Source organism: Mustela nivalis (assembly GCF_964662115.1).
Source record: "Mustela nivalis genome assembly, chromosome: 18".
Taxonomy (NCBI): Eukaryota; Metazoa; Chordata; class Mammalia; order Carnivora; family Mustelidae; genus Mustela; species Mustela nivalis.
The window spans coordinates 43242780-43260827 of record NC_139037.1 but is presented as its reverse complement, the minus strand read 5'-3'; the positions used below and the strand labels follow the sequence as shown (position 1 = coordinate 43260827).

The 18048-nt window shown below is 38.5% G+C and overlaps 1 protein-coding gene across 4 annotated transcripts in view; it reads right to left on the bottom strand.

Moving 5' to 3' along the window:
* Window positions 1–16466, bottom strand: part of LOC309852400 (uncharacterized protein) — a 48352-nt gene extending 31886 nt beyond the window's left edge. For 2 of the 4 annotated variants that reach the window (XM_082708864.1, XM_082708868.1), the window contains exons 1-2: window positions 15019–16466; window positions 13475–13525 (exon numbers count right to left, since the gene is read on the bottom strand). The gene's annotated coding sequence lies outside the window, so the exon portion shown is untranslated. Of the gene's footprint in view, window positions 1–9155; window positions 9257–9899; window positions 10004–13474; window positions 13526–15018 lie in introns of all 4 variants that reach the window. The other 2 variants (XM_082708865.1, XM_082708866.1) reach the window with 2 other exon arrangements.
* Between the last annotated feature and the right edge of the window lie 1582 nt (window positions 16467–18048).

The following is an 18048-nucleotide window of genomic DNA, read 5'->3' as shown; positions in this document are numbered from 1 at the left end:
CTTTACTAAATTCATATATCAGTCTAGTAGTTTTCTAGTGGAGTCTTCCAGGTTTGCTATATATAATATCATATCATCTATAAATAGTGGAAGTTTTACTTCTTCCTTGACAATTTGGATGTCTTTTATTTCTTTTTGTTGTCTGATTGCTATGGCTAGGACTTCCAGTATTATGTTGAATAAAAGTGGTGAGAATGGACATCCTTGTCTTATTCCTGATCTTACCAGAAAAGTTGCCAGTTTTTGCCATTGAGTATGCTGGGTGTGGGTTTTTCACATTTGACTTTTATTATGTTAAGGATTATTTCCTCTAAACCGACTTTGCTGAAGGTTTTTATCATGAATGGGTATTACACTTTGTCACATGCTTTTTCCCTATCTATTGAAATGATTATATGGCATTTATCCTTGGTCTTAATGATATGATGTATGATGTTGATTAATTTGTGAATATTGAACATCCCGTGAATCCAGGGTATAAATCCTAGTGGATCACAGTGAACAATTTTTTAACCCACTGAGCCACCCAGGCACCCCTTAGTGAACAATTTTTTAAATATATTGTTGGATCCGGTTTGCTACTAGTTTGTTGAAGAATTTTACACCTATGTTCAACAGAGATATGAGCCTATAGTTCACTTTTTTGAAAGGTATCTTTATCTGGTTTTAGTATCAGGGTAATGCTGGCCTCACAGAATGAATCTGGAAGTTTTCCTTCCTCTTCTGTGATTTGGGATAGTTTGAGAACAGCTTTAAACTCTTTTAAATGTTTGGTAGAATTTACCTGTGAAGCCATCTGGTCCTGGACTTCTGTTTATTGGGAGTTTTTTGATTACTGATTCCGCTTCATTACAACCAGTCTATTCAAATTTTGTTTCCTCCTGATTCAGTTTGGGGAGCTTTTATGTTTCTAGGAATTTCTCCTTTCTTCTAAGTTATCCAATTTGTTGGCATATAATTTTTCATAATATTCTCTTACAATTCTTTATATTTCTGTGGTGTCAGTTATTTCTCTTCTTTCATTTCTGATTTTGTTGAACTGTCTCATTTTTTCTTTTTGGTGAGTCTAAATATCTATTAGTTTTGTTGCTCTATTCAAAGAACTGGTTCCTAGTTTCACTGTTTTTGTTTTTGGTTTTTTGTTGTTGTTGTTGTTTTTTGTTTTTGTTTTTGTTTTTTTTTAGTTCCTATTTCATTTATTTGTGCTCTAATCTTTATTATGTCCTTCCTTCTACAGGTTTGGGGTTTTGTTTTTTCTTTTTCTAGCTGTGTTAAGTGTACCTTTAGGTTTTTCTTAGATAAAAAACCTAAAGTTACACTCTAAGATTTTCCTTGCTTCTTGAGTTAGGTTATATTGCTATAAACTTCCCTCTTAATGAACAGCTTTTCTTCATTGCAAAGATTCTAGATCATTGTATTTTCATTTTCATTTTTCCCCATTTTTTTTTAATTTCCTCTTTGATTTGTTGCTTGATCCATTCATTGTTTGGTAGCATGTTATCTAATCTCCACATATTTGTGGTCTTTCCAGATTTTTTTTCCTATGGTTGATATTAGTTTAATAGCACTCTGGTTAGAAAAACTGCACAGAAGGACTTCAATCTTTTTAATATATTGAGACTTGTTTTGGGGTCTAGTATGTGACCTATTCTGGAAAATATTCCTTGTACACTTGAAAAGAATGTGTATTCTGCTGTTTTAAGATGGAATGTTATGAATATATCATTTGATCCACCTGGTCCAATGTGTCTTCCAAAGCCACTGTTTCCTTGTTGATTTTTTTTTTGGATGATCTATGATTTAAGTGGGATGATAAAGTCTATTATTGTATTACTATCAATTACTTCCTTTTCCTTTATGTTTGTTATTAGCTGCTTCATGTATTTGGGTGCCCCCAAGTTTGGTGTGTGATTGATAAATATATACATATATATATATATATATTTTTTTTTTTTTCTTGTTGCATTGTTCCTTTTTTTTTTTTTTTAAAGATCTTATTTATTTGACAGAGATCACAAGTAGGCAGAGAGGCAGGTGGTGAGGGGGGAAGCAGGCTCCCCACGGAGCAGAGAGCCCAATGCAGGGCTTAATCCCAGGACCCTGGGATCATGACCCAAGCCAAAAGCAGAGACTTTAACCCACTAAGCCACCCAGATACCCCAACATTGTTCCTTTTATTACTAGTGTCCTTTGTCTCTTTATACAGTCTTTGTTATTTTAATATCTATTTTGTCCTATGTAAGTATTACTACCTATATAGTTCTTTTCACTACTGTATTACTACTTACAGAAGTTCTTTTCACTTCCATTTGCATGATAACTGCTTTTCTATCCCTTCACTTAAAAAAAAAAAAAAGATTTTACAGAGAGATTTTCACCTGAGCAAGAGTGAGTAGAAGGAGGTGGAGAGAGGGAGGAGCGGTGGGGGAGGAGAGGGACTAGCAGACTCTATGCTGAGTGTGGAGCCTAATGTGGGGCTCAATCCCACAACTCTGAGATTGCGACCTGAGCCAAAAACAAGAGGCAGGACACTCAAGCTACTAAGCCACCCACATGGCCCTCTATCCCTTCATTTTCAATCTGCATGTGTCTTTAGGTCTGAAATGAGTCTCTTGTGGGCAGCATACAGATGGATTCTGCTTTTTTTATTCATTCCATCATCCTACATCTTCTGATTGCAGCATTTAGTATGTGTACAAAGTAATTATTGAATGGTATGTCCTTACTGCCATTTCAATACTTTTTTTTTTTTTTTAGAAGATTTTACTTATTATTTGAGAGAGAGAGAGGGCATGAAAAGATAGAGGTCAGTGGGAGAAGCAGACTCCATGTCAAGCAGGGAGTCCAATGTGGGACTTGATCCTGGGACTCCAGGATCATGACCCAAGCTGAAGGCAGTCACTTAACCAACTGAGCCACCCGGTGCCCTCATTACTTGTTAATGACTGTTTTTGTAGGTCTCTGTTCCTTTCTTCTCTTGTTCTCTTCTCTCATTATTGAGTTTCTTTAGTGATATACTTGGATTCCTTCCTCTTTAGTTTTTGCATATCCATTACTGGTTTTTTATTTTGGTTACCATTAGCTTTGTATGTAACATCTTCTGAATATAGTGGTCTATTTAAGTTGATGGTTGCTTAAGTGTGAACACATTCTTTACTCCTTCCCCTCCCATTTTATGTGTATGATGTCATACTTTACATCCTTTTCTTTTGTAAATCCCCTGATTTTTATAGATATACTTATTTTTACTGCTTTTATTCTTCCTACTTTCTTATGCCTACTTATGGTCTTTCCTTTCCACTTAAATAGTCTCTTTAAGCATTTCACGTGACTGGTTTAGTGGACATGAATTTCTTTAATTTTTGTCTGGGAAACTCTTTATCTCTTCTATTCTGAATGAGCTCTGCCAGACTGAGTATTCTTAACTGCAGGATTTTCATTTAGTACTCTGTATGGCACTCCCTCCTGGCCTACAAAGTTTCTGCTGAAAAATCAGCTGATAGCCTATATGAGCCTTTTCCCTCATATGTAACTATTTTCTTTTTTCTTGCTGCTTTTAAAATTCTCTCTTTATCACTACTTTTTTCCATTTGGATTACCATATATTTTGGTGTGGACTGCCATGTATTGATTTTGTTGGAGGCTCTCTGTGCCTGCTGGATCTGGAATTTTTAATTCCTCTCCCAGATTTGGGAAGTTTCTGCTATTGTTTCTTCAAAATACAACTTCTGCCTCCTTTTTTCTCTTCTTCTACAGGATCTCTGTAGTGTGAATGTTACTCACGCTTGATGGTTATGCTCAGTTTCTCTATTTTCACTTTTTATTATTATTTTCTCTCTTTTATTCAGCTTGACTGCTTTCCATTATTCTGTTCTCTGTTTTTCTGTTTTTTCTAGGCTACCGTTGATTCCACCTGATGTATTTTTTTTTAAAGATTTTATTTATTTATTTGACAGAGAGAAAGATCACAAGTAGGCAGAGAGAGGGGAGAAGCAGGCTTCCCACTGAGTAGAGAGCCCAATGCAGGGCCCAATCCCAAGACCCTGAGATCATGACCTGAGCCAAAGACAGAGGCTTAACCCACTGAGCCACGCAGTCATCCATCACCTGATGTATTTTTAATTTAAGTTATTGAGTTCTCTATCTCTGGTTCTTTTTTATGCTTTCTATGTCTTTGTTAAGAGTCTCAGTGAAGTTCTCCATTCTTTTCTCAAGTCAAGAGAGTATCTTTATGACCATTACTCTAAATTCTCTATCAGGTATATATTATTTTTTTTTAATTTTATTTATTTATTTGAAAGACGGAGATCACAAGTAGGCAGAGAGGCAGGCAGAGAGAGAGAGAGAGGGAAGCAGGCTTCCTGCGGAGCAGGGAGCCCGATGCGGGGCTCGATCCCAGGACCCTGAGATCATGACCCAAGCCAAAGGCAGCAGCCCAAACCACTGAGCCACCCAGGCGCCCCTCAGGTATATATTATTTATCTCCATTTCGTTTAGATCACCTGCTGTGATTTTGTCCTGTTCTTTCATTTGGAACATATTCTTCTGCCTCCTCATTTTGTCTAACTCTCTGTGTCTGTTCTATATGTTAGGAAAATCAGCTACATCTCCTGCTCTGAAAAGTAGTGGCCTTATGAAGAATTCCTGTAATACCCTGCAGTGCAATGTCCCCTGATTACCAGAATCTGGCACATCAGGAATATCCTTTATGTGTGTTGCATGCTGTTCCCCGCTTTGTAGCTGAGCCACTTTTGCCTTCAGTTCAGTTGTCTGCAATGTCTTTCTGCCTGTTGTGTGTAAAGTTTGGTTCCTGCACTGTTTGTGGGTCAGAATGGGGCTGCACTGGGCTTAAGTTGAGTCATATCGGGCATGTGCCAGAGCCGAAGTAGCACCAAACTGCAGGGCACATTCCATGTGTTGTCCCCTAAGAAGTTTTCATTGGTGGGTAGGGCCTGTAGTTAGACCAGATGTCTACACCCAACCCCCAGCTGGAGCTGCAATTGGACTGTGGTGTGTGGTTACCTTCTCCTCTCCCCTGAATAGGAGTCACACTGGAGTGGTTGCTGGCCCATGTCAAGGATGTTTGCACACGGCCAAGCTTGTGGCACCACTCTAGTCTGGCATATTAGAAGAACAGGTCTACAGGAGTATGCATGTGTGTTGCAGGGTGTTAGCAAATTTTGCACAGGTCTACGAGAAGAGACCTAGAGCAGAGACTTGGCTATTAGGGGTGGATCTGCAGAAGGGCGCAGGGGCATGGTCACCGTTAGCAAGTTATGTAGCAAATAACACTGATGCACTGGTTCCCATAAGCATCTGTGTGCCTAGGCTGGGGAATGGGGAAGGAAAATGGTGCCTGCCAGTTCTTTTGTTTGTGGAGATGACTCGCAATAATCCCTGCCCCTCCAGCACAAGTTCTGGGATCAGGAAACAAATCTCTCTCCCATATACCCCAGGAATTTTTGAAACTGCTGCTTCTATGCTGCACCTCTGTGGGGCCGTTTGTTATGCTACCTCTTTAAGGGCAGGGACTCAGTTTTCTCTCCCTCCCAGCTCTCCCAGAGCCAAGCCTACTTTTAAAGTTCCAGGTGTTAAGCCCCGCTGTTTGCAAGGATTCATGAAATCCAAAGCCAAATACTAAGGGGATTTGTGCCTGCGGCTCCCATGCCTGGGGTGCTTGGTGTGAGGATCTGTTTGTTTTCTCCTCTACATGCTTGCAGTGTCCCTCCCTCCTGCAGACAGTCCTGTGGGTCCCTTTAGCTCCCAACTGCATCCTTACACTCCTAATCTCTTCAGTGTGGCCTATTCCTTACATTTAGCTATGGAGAGTCTGTTCTGCCAGTCTTCAGGCTATTTTTGGGGTCATTTTTACTGATGTAGTTGTTACCTAGTTTGTATTCATGAGACAAGGTGAGCTTAGGGTCCTCCTACTCTGGCATCTTCCCCAGAAGTTTTGAACTAAGTATTGTTGACAACTTTCATTTATATTTGACATTTTGAAATAAAGTCTATATATGTGTATATGTATGTATGCATATGTATGTTTGTGTGTGATGTGTTTGGGTATGCATAGGCTCAATGAAATCCATTATCTACAAATGTAGGCTTCTGCAAGTATGGGATACTGGCAAGGAAAATATAACAAGCAGTGTTGATATCAGTGCTATGACTTTAAAAGTCACAGTACATTTCTAAATAAAACAAAGTACAGTCTTTTCTCAATCATTCTTAAGCATTCCTGGAAGATTAAAAGTAAAACCATGCAATAATAGTAACATAGATAAATTCAGCAGTTTGTAGAAATCATGCAAAAAATAATGCTTTATGTGAGAAGTACTAGACCCAGATTATTATAAACACATTTTTTTCCCCAGCTATGGTCTTCCATTTTGCAGGTCATAGATCAATCATTTGCTGTGTACTGCAGAGCATCTAGATTAGAAGTTAGCCAACTACTGCCCACCAACTATTTTTATAAATAAAACTTTATTAGAATGCATCTACACTCAGTTGTTAATAAATTATCTTTGCCTACTTTCATACTAAAGTGGCAGAGTTGAATAACTGCAACAGAGACCATGTGGCCCAGATATCTTAGTATTTACTGTCTATCCCTTTATAGAAAAGTCATCTACCCTATAATCAGGATGCATTACTTCAGTCCTTCAATAGCCAGATGACTTCACCCTCAAAATGTTATTTTAACATTCACAAGCATGCAGATGTATTTCTAAAACATCCTCTAGGGAGAACCATTGCCCCAAATATATGATATAGATATTCAATAAGCATCTAATTAAAAATTCTACTTCTTCCAGATGTGGAAGTTCAGTAGGTAACTGTGCCCATCTTAACAACTAAAACTACTTCAGATAAGATTAAAAAAAAAAAAAAATCACACTGGGGCACCTGGGTGGCTCAGTGGGTTAAGCCTCTGCCTTCAGCTTGGGTCATGGTTCAGGGTCCTGGGATCGAGCCCCACATTGGGCTCTCTGCTCAGCAGGAAGCCTGCTTCCCCCTCTCTCTCTGCCTGCCTCTCTGCCTACTTGTGATCTCTCTCTCTCTGTCAAATAAATAAATAAATAAAATCTTTTTTAAAAAATCCAAAAGATAAAAAAATCACAGTCTCCTTTAAATTCATCACAGAGCTAAAGATACAAGGAAATTTAAATTAACTAGAAAATGTGCCAAGTACTTCTTAAGAGATATTTGGGAAGTTCCTGTCCACAGCAGGAATTAAACTAAATGGTAATTCCCTTAAAAGTAAATAGTCCAGCCATTCCAATTAAAAGACAATATCAAGACAAGAAAAAAAGCCGTTTCAACTATATGTTCTTTACAAGAAATGTACTTTAAATACGAAGACACAGATGAGTAAAGTTGTGGAAGAAGATAGATCATACAAATACTAAGCATAAGAAAACCTGTGTACCTGTATTAATATAAGACAACTGACAAATGAAAAGATATTCAGTATCACTGATCATCAGGGAAATACAAATCAAAACTACAATGACATATCACCTCATACCTGTCAGAATGGCCAACATCAACAGTACTAGAAACATTAGGTGTTGGCTAAGATGTGGTTAAAGGGGAACCCCTATGCACTGTTGGTGGAAATTCAAAGTGGTACACAGCCACTCTGGAAAACAGTATGGAGGCTCCTCAGAAAGTTAAAAATAGAACTACCCTATGACTTTTGCAATTGCACTACTAGCTATTTATCCAAAGGATACAAAAATACTAATTCAAAGGGATACATGCACCCTGATGTTTTATAACAGCATTACCAACAATAGCCTATTGTTGGAATGGAAATATGGAAATAGCCCAAGTATCCATCCACTGATGAATGGATAAAGATGTGGTATATATACACAAGGGAGTATCACTCAGCTATAAAAAGAATGAAATCTTGCCATCTGCAACAACACAGATGGAGCTAGAGGGTATTATCCTAAATGAAATAAGTCAGTCAAAGAAAGACAAATACCATATGATTTCACTCGTATGTATAATTTAAGACACAAAACAAACAAACAGGGGAACAAAAAGAGGGAGGTAAACCAAGAAACAAATTATTTGCTTTTTTTTTTGACACAGAAACAGATCACAGGTAGGCAGAGAAGGCAGAGAGGGAGAAGGAAGAGAGGGAAGCAGGCTCCCCACGAGCAGAGAGCCCGATGAGGGACTCGATCCCAGGACCCTGAGATCATGTTCCCAGCCGAAAGCAGAGGCTTAACCCACTGAGTCATCCAGGTGTCCCCAAAAAATAGATTCTTAACTGTAAAGAACAAACTAATAGTTACCAGAAGTGAGGTGGGTAGGGAGACTGATAAAACAGGTGATGGGGATTAAGGAGGGCATTTGCTGAAATGAATATCAGGTGTCGTATGGAAGTGTTGAGTCACTATATTGTACACCTGAAACTAATATTACAATGTATGTTAACTAACTGGAATTTAATTAAAAACTTAAAAAACAAAGAAGAATGTAAAATGGCAAAGAAGAATGTAAAATGACGTATCATATAAATACTAAGCAAAAGAAAGCCTATGTACTTGTATTAATATAAGACAAAACAGAGATCAAAATAAAGACTAATACAAGAGACAAAGAGGATAAATTCATCAAGAAGACACAGAAATTCTAATTGTGTAGAGATTTAACAGCAAAGCACCAAAATATATGAAGCAAAAACTAAGAGAACTAAAGGAAGAAGTGGACAAATCCACAATCAGACTTGGAAATTTTAACATCTTTCTCTTAGCAACTAACAAAACAAGTAGATAAAAATAGCAGTAATGATATAGAGGATTTATACACAACACTATCAAGTACCTTGACAAAACTGGTAACGCACCCCACTGTCAAGAATACCACACCAAACTATCAAAAGATGAGCTGAAAAATAGCTGAACTGCCAGTTGTCAAAAAAACTAAGACAACAATCCAAAGTGAAAGTAACAGTCAAGCTTTGAATCACTTACTAATCACTTAGTACAAAAAGAAGCTAACCCAAAGAAAGCAACGGCTCCCCCACTGTTCCATGTTCCCCATGGAACAGTACCTAAAGAGGGTCAGATGGATCAGCACTGATACAGGGAATCATTTCACTGCCAATGGAGTACCAGACAAAAGGTATCACCCACCTCAAGGACCAGGGCCACAGAATCCAAAAGGAGCCAAATCAGAGGGAGTAAAGAGGATCCCATAGATCACAGATGAACAATCTGAGTATTAATAAGAATAACTGCAATAGATAAAACATATCAAATATATTTCAATCTTCAAATTCATGATAATAATTTAAAAGAAAAACGTAAGATGAACTTTGGAAGATGCTGAAAAATAATAAGTAAAAGCAAGCTTTTATCCTAATTTTTTAAAATGTGCTATACTTTGGAATAACCAAGACATTAATGAAAGGATGGTTCCCTTTACAGAAGTATTCCAACTAATAATTGCAGAAGAAATAAGAGAATTAGAGAATCATTTTGTGGGACGCGTGGGTGACTCAGTAGGTTAAACGTCTGCCTTCTGCTCAGGTCATGATCCCAGGGTCCTGGGACTGAGCTACATCAGGCACCCTGCTCAGCGGGGAACCTGCTTCTCCCTTTCCCTCTGCCATTCCTCCTGCTTGTGCTTTCTCTCATTCTCACTCTCTTTCTCTCAGATACATAAATAGAATCTTAAAAAATATATATCATTTTGAACTCTGATAAAATAATAAATTCCAAGTAAAGACAACCAATGGCTACTAAAATCACATAAAGGAAAACAACCTAATGTTATGCAGCACTCACCATTAAGTATGAAAGATTAGTGCAAAGCAAATAAGCAAAGCCACACACAAAAAAAACTCTGAACCTGACCAAACCTCTAGAATTAAATACCAGTTTAGAAGAAACACAGGAATATGTAAAATGACACCACACATATACAACCAACAGAATCCAGAATATGGGTAGTTCTATGAGAAAACTGCTTCTGGAATAAACTGCAAGAAAAGAAAAAGAAAGATTAAGAAGCACATCACATTATTACACTAAATAGATATTGTTTGGATCTTAATTCTAATAAATATTTATGGACAATGGGAGAAATGTGAACACTGACTTGTTATTTCATAACATTAAGAAAGTATTAAAGGTGGGTCTTTTTTTTATAGTGATGATATTGTGGTTCTCCATTACCCAAGTTTAAAAAAAAAAGGTCTTAGTGTATCTTTTTATTGTTAAATATTCTTTTTTCTCAGAATTTATTGAGACTTGTGGTTTAAAGATTTTATTTATTTATTTGAGAGAGAGGGAGAGGGAGAGAGAATCTGAAGCAGAATCCAAGCTGAGCTCAGAGCCAGACACAGGGCTCAATCCCATGACCACAAGATCATGACCTGAGCCAAAACCAATAATAGTCAGATGCTTAACCGACTGAACCACCCGGAGGCCCCATGGTTGTATTTTTTTAAGGAAAAATGTTCTTATCATTTAGATGCACATATTAAAATATTTGTGGATGAAATACATATCTGGAACCTACTTCAAAATAACCCATTTTTTTTGGTGGGGAGAGGGAGCAGTGGATCTATAGATGAAACATGTTTAGTTACAAATGTATATTTGTTGATGCACAGGGATGGGTAGGGTACATGGGGAAGCATTATACTTCTTAGTTTCATACATGCTTAAATTTTTCTAAAAGAAGAAGTTTTAAAAAAGAAAGACTTTTTTTTTTAAGATTTTTTCTTTTTTTTTTAATTTGACAGAGAGAGATCACAAGTAGGCAGAGAGGCAGGCAGAGAGAGAGAGAGAGAGAGAGGAGAAGCAGGCTCCCTGCTGAGCAGAGAGCCCGATGCGGGACTCGATCCCAGGACCCTGAGATCATGACCTGAGCCGAAGGCAGTGGCTTAACCCACTGAGCCACCCAGGCGCCCTAAAAAAGACTTTAAATTAAAGATAGATTCCATATATGAACCATGATTCAGTCTAAAGGAGTTTTTTTTGAGTAATTGTTATTTTCTTCTTTCTTTTGTATTTTCTAAGTCATACCAACAAACATGTACTACTTTGATATCAGAAAACAAGGAAATAATAGTTTTGTGAAATTTTAAGAAAGGACATGCAATGGCTGAAAAAAGTCTCAATAAATTCTGAGAAAAAAGAATATTTAAAAATAAAAAGATAAACTCTAAGACCTTTCTCTTTTTAACTTGGGTAATGGAGAAAAAGATGAGGAAAGGGAAAAATAAGGAAATGCACCCATTTCATTATTACTTGAGAGATGTGATTCAGGAAGAATTTGTACTAGAAACATTAAAATAAACTAAAAGTAGGCCACTTCTAGAAATTTGCCCCAAAGATAAACATCTACATATAGAAACCACATACATTGTTATTGATTGCTATATTATATAATGGCAAGATACTGGGGAAAAAAACCAAATGCCCACTCACAGAAGACTAGGTGAATAAACTAATACACCCATATAACAGAATAGATAATTATAAAAGAGTAAGAACAATCTCTGTAGGCTGCTACGAATGATCTCCAGGATACATTAAACACATGAGAAAAAAAAAGGTATAGTGTAGTATACACAGAATACTCCCTTTTAGTTAGGAATGGAGACGTAAAAAATAAATGTATACTTGTATGTGTACCTATGTATACATACAAACACATACACATAAACATATGTCATTTAAAAGAAAAATAGAAGAATATACCAAATAAAAGTACAGGTAGTTATTACCTATACAGAGAAAAAGGAAACAGGTTGAAGGGGATAGGAATGAACATCGGCCTCCTCTGAATTCACCACTGTTCTGTAGTTTTGATTTTGGAGATAAGTAAATATTTTACAGAATTTTAAAATGAAATTAAAGCAAAGTCAGGAAAACACAATCACTAAAAGTAAAAAGCAAGATGAAACAAATGAGCCTAACTGTAGGATAAGTCATAACCTATGAACATCAAGAAGTCTTGATTGTTTTTCTGTATTCACATAATTAGTAAAAATACTAGTATCGTTAGTTTGAAGCTCTCTCACAATTCAAAAGAAGGGAGAAAAGAAGGAAAAAAGCATAGGGAACAGATGGGACAAGACGATGGATTTGACCCAAACCACATCAATGATCACACTAAATATAAATGGTATATTTAATATAATATAAATTATATATAGTATAAATATAAATGGTCTATTTATACTTTAATTGTAAGAGAAATTGTCAACTGGATAAAAACACAAGATCCAATGAAATGCAGCTGACAAGAAATGCACTCCAACATCGAACATAAACAGTTTAAAAATAAAAGAATAGTAAAAGATATTTCATGCTAACACAATGAAAAGAAAGTTGGACTGGTAACATTAAATATCAGACAAAGTAGATGCTCAGAGCAAAGGCTACTACCAGGAATAAAGAAGACCAATTCATAATGACGAAGGGATCAATTCACCAACAGCACATATTACCTAAAACTTTTACATACCTAATAACAGAGCTTAAAAATACATGAAGGAGAAACTTAAAGAAATTACGAGGAGAAAGAAATAAATGCAACAGATAGAAAATCAGTAAAGGTACTACAGAGGATTTCAACAACTCTATCAACCTATACCTAAGTGACATTTATGGAACTCTCCAACAATAGCAGAATACAGTCTTTTCAAGTGCACACCAAACATTTACTAAGATAGACCACACATTTTGGGTCACAAACCTACTCTTAATAAATTTTAAAGGACTCAAGTCATAAAAAGTATATTCTCTGAACACAATGGAATGAAATTAGAAATCAGTAACAAAAAGATCTCTGGAAGATCCTCATAATACCTGAAAACTAAATAACATATTTCTAAATAAACCATAAATCAAAAGGAAAATTAGAAAGGAATTCAAACTGAAGTCAGAATAAATAAGATTGGCAAGTGAAAACTTTTAAGCTGGGCCTATGATGGTTCATTATACTTTTGTGTAGTTTGAAAACTACCAAACAGGGGCACCTGGGGTGGCTTTGTTGATTAAATGTCAGGCTCTTGATTTAGGCTCAGGTCATGACTTCAGGGTCATAAATTCAAGTCCCGCCTCAAGTTCTGCACTGGGCATGGAGCCTGCTGAAGATTCTCTCTCTCCCTCTTCCCCTTCCTCCATACCCTGCGCCCCCATTCTTTCTTTAAAAAAAAAAAAAAAGAAGAGAAAAAAGAATGCTGCTGTGTCAGAAATAACACAATATCATCTCCTATTTAAATTAACAAGTCTCAATTCCATTCTTCCTCAATTTAACCACTGTTGGGAAGTATCTCTCTCAATTAACTGCACATATTCCTTGTTCCCAATCTACAGAAAACTGTTTTGCTACCTCCATTATTTGAGAAAGCTTAACTAGGAAAAAGAAAACAAAGATTCCTATGTCCTGAAAAAATAAAGGCATTTAGAGAAACAAAGAGGAAACATCTACTCACCTTGGACTTTGCTTTTGAATGTACGACAGCCATTTTTTCCTTCTCTGGATTCTACTCTCAGTAAAAGAAAATGGAATCATAAGATAGTACACCTTTCTTAGGATATACTCTAAATTAGAACACATGCTCTTACCCACCCAGCCCCCCAAACTATCCCTCATTTACCCTGGAGGAAAGTTAGAGAGTAGAACAATTCTGTATTCTGTTTTAGATAGAAGGTCCAAGACTCCAGCTGTCTTGGGCCAGAATTTACTGCTGGATTCAAAACTGTCCACTGGAGACAGAGCACTACCAGTTCTAAAGTATGTGACTGACTCCTCTAACACATTCTCTAGAAGTATTCCTACTCCCCATTATATTTCCATATAGCCTGTTTTGAAGGTGCAATCAGCTCTAATCTTGTCAAGAACAGGTCTGTGACTTAAAAATAGCTGTCTTCATTCAGGGTCTCAAATTCCTGACATCTTTCCTTCCTAACACTTTCCTGCATTCAACATTCTTAAGACTGTAAGGTGAGAGGACACCTGGAAGCCAAAAGGAAACCTACATCTGCAATCCCAGTGTGAACTAAGAACCAATACAGGCCATGTGTATAGGCCATGTGTGAAGAGGGATTACTGAGGTCAGAAGAGAAAGATGTCAAGTTCTGTAAGGACAAAGCCAAAGGGACTCAAGACACATTGACAGACTCAGTCCCATAATGAACCCCCAAAATACAAAAACCCAATTTTATCTCTGTACCTCACTAAACTCCCATAAGATCACAGACTATAAAATATACAAATTGACTAGACAAAGTCACACACACTTCCGTGGCCACACAGCCAGAGTCACAATCGCCAAATTAATATTACATCCTCAGACCACCTCTTATATTAAACAAAATCCAATCATAAACAGCATACACACAAGGACTCAAGCACATCCAAGCACCCTGTCAGGGATACAAGAGGCCAAAAACAGCATTTCACAGCAGCACTTTTACTATCTTCACACAGTCATGAAAGCGACACACTTACAGTCCCAAGAGTCATACATATGGCATACACACAGCCATCCAATCAAACAGAAAAATGCAACTAAGTACCAGATCAAAGAAATAAGTGGTCACAAATACCGGGTCACAGCAACACTCTCATAACATCTTAAAGTCACAAACTTCAGTGATACACACAACACACAGTCACATACACAACCTCAAAGTGACCCAAGTACATCCAAAAACCCTGTCACTAGAGCACTGCCGCACAGCTCACAGACACAAGCAAACCCCCGGTCACATACGAGGTACACACACAATCACCGTCACATAGGCACATTCCCAGTCAAGCACGCGGTCACAAACACATTGTCACAGCAGTACTACTACACCCTCAGAGTCACGACTCACCCTCACACAAACGCTTACACACAAAACCACAGTCGCACACGTTCATTCGCCTACATCAGTAACAGGCAGGCTGGCTCACAGCACAAAACGGCTGGAGACCAACATACACGCAATCCCAGCGACGCTTCCGCCACGGCATTCCGGACATCCTCACCTCGACAGAAGGTGCGGTTCAGGATCCAGGATCTGGCGCCCGGGGTCCAAGCCCAATTTGGGGTTCGCCCGCCCAGCCGGAGCCGAGCCAAGCTCCTCCACAGACGCTGCCCTCCCCACGCGAGGTCCCCAAATCGCGCGAACAAACGGAAATGAAGCCGCACTGGGGACGCGGTGCCTCTGGGAAATGTAGTCCAACGCCCGGAAGGTGGTAGCCTGGCTGGCCAGGACGCTGAGATGCCCAGTTTTCTTTTTTTTTCTTTTTTTAATTTTTTATTTTTTATAAACATTTATTTTTTATCCCAGTTTTCTAAACCTCCGCGAGGTTCTTGGACTCCGCGGCTAAAACGCGCTCGCGCAACTGCTGCGCCGCTGGTATTCCTGGGAATGCCCGCCTGCGCTCAGTGCGCAGGCGTCAGGCGTACGCTGCTGGGGTGGTTAGGGTCTGAGACGGCAGTTGCGGAGAGGCATTCCCGGGTCTCATCAGATCTGGAGAAGGTGGGACGGACCCTCAGGCGGGCATGTGCGGAGGAGGAGCTGGGGCTGAGGCAGGGACTAGCCGGAGCCTCGGACTCGCAGAGACCTCCCCTCTGCCTGGCCAGGCCCTCTTTGTGTGTGAGATAATGCGAGACGGTTACAGGCTGACTGGGAGGCCCTCGGCGGCTGTGTGTGTGGTTGTATTTCCGTATTTCTGAGGGCGATTCTACCTGCCGTTGGGTGTGAGGTGGCTCGTACTGGAAGCTGCCTGGTAATGACATAACTGTGGGATTGTCTGACGGAGGAAGGGACCTCCCTCAATCGTGTTCATAATTGAGGGTGGTTGCGTGACTGGTGATGACTAGTGACGATTTGTGTTATGCAGATGTGCTCTTCTCGTGCCTCTATTTCGATGTCTGTAGAAGTTTAACTCTAGGAGAGCGGGAGGTCCTCCTGGTGGATGGTCAAGTTGTTTCTTTCTTGGACACTAATTTGATTGGGGGGGGGGGTAATCAATTTATCTGGCAAATAATTTATTTTTTTAAATATTTTATTTATTTGCTAGAGAGCACAAGTAGGCGGAGAGGCAGGCAAGGGAGAGGAGAAGCAGGCTCCTCGCTGAGCAAGGAGCCCAACATGGGGCTCAGTCCCAGGAATCAGGACCAGAGCCGAAGGCACTTAAGTGACTGAGCCACCCAGGCGTCCATATCTGGCAAATAATTTAGACATGGTTTTTCTTTTCTTTTTTTTTTTCCTAAAGATTTTATTTTCAATTCACTTGACACAGAGAGAGACCACAAGTAGGCAGAGCAGCAGGCAGAGAGGGGGAAGCAGGCTCCCCTCAGCAGAGAGCCCAATGCAGGGCTGGACCCCAGGACCCTGAGATCATGACCTGAGCTGAAGGCTGAGGCCTAAGCCACTGAACCACTCAGGCGCCCCTTAGACATGAGTTTTCTGTTGGATCAAGTATACATGTTATGGGGAAGAATGCAAAATTAACAGTTTTGTTTGTTTTCAAGAAACATGATTTCAAAGTCAGGCCTAGCTTAACTCCTTTTTCCTCTGGCACAGCCGGGCAAAGCAGGCACCCATTGTATCATGGGAGCGGTTTACTAGGTAAGGTTGAAAGGCCATTGACTAATAAAATAGTTAAATAACTTTATACATGAGAAGATTTTATCTTGGCTAATGGAGAGAAAATAAAGCTCTTGGTTTTAGCTCAGGTCACGATCTCATGGGTTATGGGATGGAGACCGGTATCAGGCTCCAGGAGAGTCAGCTTGAGGATTCTCTCCCTCTGCCCCCCCCCACAGGCACAGGTGCATGTGTGTACTCTTTATTTAAAATAAGTAAAGCTTTAAAAAAACAAAATCTATAATTTTAGTTTTCTATATTCTTAAAGTTTTGCCTTACACATTTTTTTTGTCATAAAACTTCTTAGAATCCATCTCTTTCTGTAAGACAAGAGGGGTGTAATTTTTTGTGTGTGCACACACCAGTTGTCTCACATTATGAAAAGGCTATCCTTTCCCCTCTTAGCAAGAGTCATAAATTAAGTTGTCATATATATATGGAACTGGGTGCCACCCAGATGCCCTTAAAAATAATTTGTCTTTTGCAGTTACTATATGTAGTATACTTTTTAAAATGTATGCACTAAAGTTTGTAAATTTTTTGTCCAGGTCCTCTATAATCATACTTGTTTTTGTCTTATAAATTAAGTTACTAAAAGAAATATGTGATATCTCCCACTATGGCTCTAATGTTATTTTTCCTTGTAGTTTCAGTAATTTGGGCTTAAATGTATGTATTTTTAGTAACACATAAGTTTAGATTTATATAAATTACTGGAGATTTAAATATTTGATTTTGTGCTGATCTTTTTATAATGCTTTTTAAGATTTTATTTATTTATTTGACAGAGAGAAATCACAAGTAGACGGAGAGGCAGGCAGAGAGAGAGAGAGGGAAGCAGGCTCCCTGCTGAGCAGAGAGCCCCATGCGGAACTTGATCCCAGGACTCCGAGATCATAACCTGAGCTGAAGGCAGTGGCTTAACCCACTGAGCCACCCAAGCGCCCCAATATAATGCTTTTATTTAAAGTCTATTTTACACAATGTTAATATAGCTACATCAACTTTCTTCTGATTAGTATTTTGACTGATGTTTTTTCTGCTTCCTCATTTTCAGCCTTTCTGTATAATTATTTTAATGTGTATCTTGACAATAACATATAATTAGATTTTATTTATCCAGTCATTTAATGACATATTTGTATTTATTTCTACCATTTTATCACATCACTATATATGTTATATGTAACTTTTTTAATGTTTTCATTCCCCTTCCCCCCATTATTCCTTCTTTAAATTGTTCTCCTCTCCCATTTTATTTATTTATTTATTTATTTTTAAAGATTTTATTTATTTATTTGACAGAGAGAAATCCAAAGTAAGCAGAGAGGCAGGCAGAGGAGGAAGCAGGCTCCCCGAGGAGCAGAGAGCCTGATGCGGGGCTGGATCCCAGGACCCTGGGATCATGACCTGAGCCAAA